The 4519-nt window shown below is 36.6% G+C and overlaps 1 long non-coding RNA gene across 1 annotated transcript; it reads right to left on the minus strand.

Annotated features, from left to right (window-relative positions):
• Positions 1–2687: 2687 nt before the first annotated feature.
• Positions 2688–3601, minus strand: LOC118046657 (uncharacterized). The gene is made up of 3 exons (XR_012168655.1): positions 3494–3601; positions 2971–3052; positions 2688–2832 (listed from the first exon to the last, which is right to left on the minus strand). It is a non-coding gene; the product is annotated as an uncharacterized lncRNA (long non-coding RNA).
• Positions 3602–4519: the final 918 nt, after the last annotated feature.

Below are 4519 nucleotides of genomic sequence, written 5' to 3' on the forward strand. Positions count from 1 at the left end.
GCCATTTCGTAAATTATTCTGTTTCTCCTCTCTGCAACTCCATTCTGTTGAGGAGAGTATGCAATTGTCAGCTGCCTCTCCATTCCTTGTTTTACACAGAATTCTTCAAACTCATTTGAAGTATATTCACCACCTTTGTCACTTCTTAGCTTCTTCAGTTTATATCCACTTTGCAGCTCAACAAATGCTTTGAATTTCTTGAACACATTGAGTGCATCAGATTTGTTTCTGAGGAAGTATACCCAACATATTCTTGAGTAATCATCAATGAATGTGATGAAGTATTTGTTCCCTCCCACATATTCATTCTGCATTGGTCCACACAGATCAGTGTGGATTAATTCCAGTGGATAGCTTGCTCTCCATGCTTGCTCTTTGTTGAATTTCTCCCTGTGATGTTTGCCTGATGCACAGCCTGCACAAACATCTTCTACTTCAGTCAGAACAGGGAGCCCACATACCATCTCTTTCTGCTGCATCTTCTTCATGCTGGTAAAATTCAAGTGTCCCAGTCTTCTATGCCATATCCAGGAATCCTCAGTCACTGAAGCTTTTCTTGTTGCGGGTGTGATGGACTCAAGTGAAAGTGGGAAGCATTGATTTCCTCCCATGATCACTATTTCTATAACATTGTTGAGGCTTTCATCATCAAATATTACTGCTTTGTTACCTCCAAACAGAATGTAATAACCATGCTCCATCATCTGGCCTACACTTAGTAAATTTTCATCCAATCCGGGAACAAGCGATACTTATTTTATGTATCTTTTCCCATGCCGAGTTTCCACAACCAATGTACCTTTTCCAGTTGCTTGCACAAGGTCTCCTGAGCCCATCTTTACTTTGCAGGTTACTGTTCTATCAATGTTGATTAGTTCAGATTCTTGAGAAGTCATGTGATTGCTGCAGGCACTATCCACAAACCATACCTTCTTGTCTTGCAGACTTGCAGAATGACAAGCATAGAACATGGTTCCAGTGGTGACTCTTTCTTCTTTGGCATAATTTGCTAGTTGTTTGTGACTGTGACTTTCACAATCTTTTGCAATATGACCAAACCGATTGCATCTTCCACATCTTGGCTTTGGCTTTCCTTTGTGTCTGCATAGTCCAAAGTGTTGCTTCTGGCAGACTTGGCATTGTGGCTTTACACTCACTTGACTACTTCTGTAGGCAGTGTTGTTCCAGCTTGAATTATTGTAGTTGGTTCCGTTTCTGATTAGAAATGAATTTGGTCCTCTCTTGTCCTGTGATTGCCATCTTTGAGGAGGTTTGCCTTGGAAACCCTTGTGTGAGCTGTAGGCTTGATTGTTTCCAATCTTTAAACTGCTAAATGCTTTATCTGTTCCTGTTAGCTTATCCCTTTCATCATGTAGATCCTCCCTCTTGTCATAAACTTTAACAGAAGCAATGACTTCTTCTGCTCTCAGAACATCAAGATCTCGTGTCTCCTCAATGATTGACACAATAGACTTATATCTTCAGCTTAGACTCATTAGCAGTTTCTGCATAATTCTGTTTTCTGATACATCTTCTCCTAACGATTTCAGGTTATTCACAGTTGCAAAGAATTTAGCTAGATATCCATCTAAGCTTTCACTATCTGCCATTCTCAGGTATTCAAAGTCAGCTCTCACTGCTTGAAGTTTTACAGCTCTAACCTTTTTATCTCCTCTCAAGATGTCCCAAGCTCCTTTTGCAGTCTTCTCATTTCTTATACGTGGGAAAAGATCATCTATTAATGCTCCTTGTATGAGGCTTAACGCCTTTGCATTCTTGATTTTTTCTTCTCTGGATGTCGTGGATGCATGCAATGTAGTTTGCTCAGCTTCACTCTCTTCATCGCCTCATCCAGTTGCAATCTTAGGTGATTGATGAGATTTTATTCCAACTTCTATTACTTCCCATAGATCAAATGCTATGAGGATTGTTTCTATTTTTACAGCCCAAAAATCATAATTTGTGCCATTAAACTGTGGAGTTCTTAAATCTCCTCCAGCTGAGCTTGATCCTACCATTTTTTTGAGTAATTAACAGTTTAATCAATCTGTTTTTCACAGTATACGCCCCTCTTAGGAATCAGTTTGTGAGCTCTGATACCATGTAGAATTTCAGGTTATAAAAAGAAAAGTTTGCAGAGAAGAAGATGAGAAGATTTCTTGTATTTCCTTTGTATTTTTTCTTACTGTTCCATTAGTGCAGAACTCTGCTTTTATACATATTTTTTTTTTTATGTAATCAATATCAGAATTCTAGACTTTAGGAATCAATTCATCTCAACCATTCATTGATTGAGGGCTACGATTCTTACACATGTAAGAAACGGTTTGTAACAGAAAAAACAATTATAACAACTATAACTACTTTAACTATTTTTTAACTGTTGTAATTGTTTGTAACATACTCTTCTTCTATTAATTCATTCTTCGTCCATTCTTCATTCTTCTTGTTATCACCACAGGATTTACTTCTGAAGCTTTAACAACAAGTAATCAGCTTAACTTCCAACATTAATTACATGTGACATGCTTGGGACAACTAACAGTCATCAATATGGGTTTTGAAGTAAAAATTATAGTGCAGAGGTTACAGACAAATGTTTTCCAGATATAGACGGCTACTTTACTGCCAAGTGTCACTAACCGCATTGTAGACAACAATATCAGGTTCCAAACTTAGGTCCCGCTTCCCAAGTGCCCCAGATTTGAACTTCGTGGGAGGAGATCGCATGCTATCTATGACATCAAAAAGTTCCTTCATATATCCTGCTTGCCCGAGAGTGACAGCTATAGAACGATAAGCTACTAGGTCAGGATACAAACACATTTCTTGCTGGAGAGAACAGGGGAAAAAAAGAAGAAGAAGCAATGACCCAAGTCAGTGAGGATTTCCTTTTATATTGTTCAATTAAATAACCTTGTATTAAACGAGAAAGGAGCAAGGCATCAGATGAAAATTCTTTAGCATTACCTGCATTGCATGAAATAAATTGAGTGCCTCCACTGGTCTTTTTGCCTTGCCAAGTACATGAAGTGCAGTTGTGTAAACATGCCTGTATCACGACATGATGATTTACCAAAATTACCAATCAAAATTTACAATTTTGTGAACTAATTCAAGAGAGGATGAAATTTTGGATTGAGTGATACAAGTCATGAAAACTATATTTAGAAACAGAAAAAGCTTTTTTTCTGCAACTTTAAAAGGTAAAAGAATACATGTTGCAAAAAAGCTACACTCCAAAGAACTAAAGTGGGCTTCTCTTTCCTTACAGGAAAGAGATTCACCCTGCAGTATGATGATGTTCAATTTAATCAATTATGTAGAACAATCTAGATTTTGTCTGGGAAGAAATTCTGAGAGATTATCTTTGAAATTTACCAAGCATCAAGATAAATTCAATTGCTCCTTGAATTTTAGTACTCCATACTCTAGAAAGGTATTGTCGTTCATGCATACAAACAGCAGTGCAAAGAAGATGAGAAGATGTTACCTTAGCCTGTGGGATTTATAGCGTTCTCGTATGTTAAGCCACTCGATAACTTGTAGCTGTCGCCTCCAATTGCCCAATTTACCCAATATCTGGATAATCCTCAATACAAATCATTCTGTATATTTAACTCTAGCACTACGCATTGCCTTAGAGAACATCCACTCAGGCATATCAATATCAGCACCATTTAACCTGCCGAAATGAGCTACTTCAACTTGGCATGATAAATGAATCATCAAAGATACAAAGAATGAGACTGGTTCAAATGAAGCATAGAAAAGATAGATGTACATATTTAATGTAAGAGAATTTGTATGTTCACAAGGTTATTGACACAAGCACACATGCCCACATTGAAAAATGAATAGACAACTAATAGAAATTAGAAAGTTAATTTGATCTGATGTAAAATTGGGAATAGACAATTATTAGGAATTAGAAAGTTAACTTATCTATGATGTAAAAATTTTACCTAAACTTAATATTTATGACTTGATTTTATACTGGTATATAAAAATTACATCTAAAAATACAAAGAAAGGATATGCTAAAAAACCAAGACAAAAAAAACAAAATTTGAATTAGAAATTATCAGGAACAAATTTCATTCCTTGTAAAATAAAAAATTATTAGGAATTGCTAAAAATATTTAGAATATGAGCATTTTAAGCACATTGATTTAGTTAGGAATTCCACTGGAATGCAGGCTCTCGAGAATTACTTTCTAAAACAAAACATCATCCACACAAAAAGATATTCCCTTCATTGATGTCCTAACAACTTGTTACTCCATAATTTGTTTACTTTTATATGAACTGTTCCACCACAACAAAACCAGGTAAGAAACCAGTGGCACCCCTTGCCCCCCAAGGCTAAGGCTGTCCCACCACAACAAAACTGCTTGGTGTGACTGTAATCTAAACATGGAGTGAGGAGAAGGGGCACATTAATCTCTGGACCACTTGTTACAGTGGCAAATAAGAGTCGAATGAATCTATCAGGTATCAGTACACAAAGTTGGAAAAA

The sequence above is a fragment of the Populus alba genome, chromosome 1 (genome assembly GCF_005239225.2).
Source record: "Populus alba chromosome 1, ASM523922v2, whole genome shotgun sequence".
NCBI classification, from domain to species: Eukaryota; Viridiplantae; Streptophyta; class Magnoliopsida; order Malpighiales; family Salicaceae; genus Populus; species Populus alba.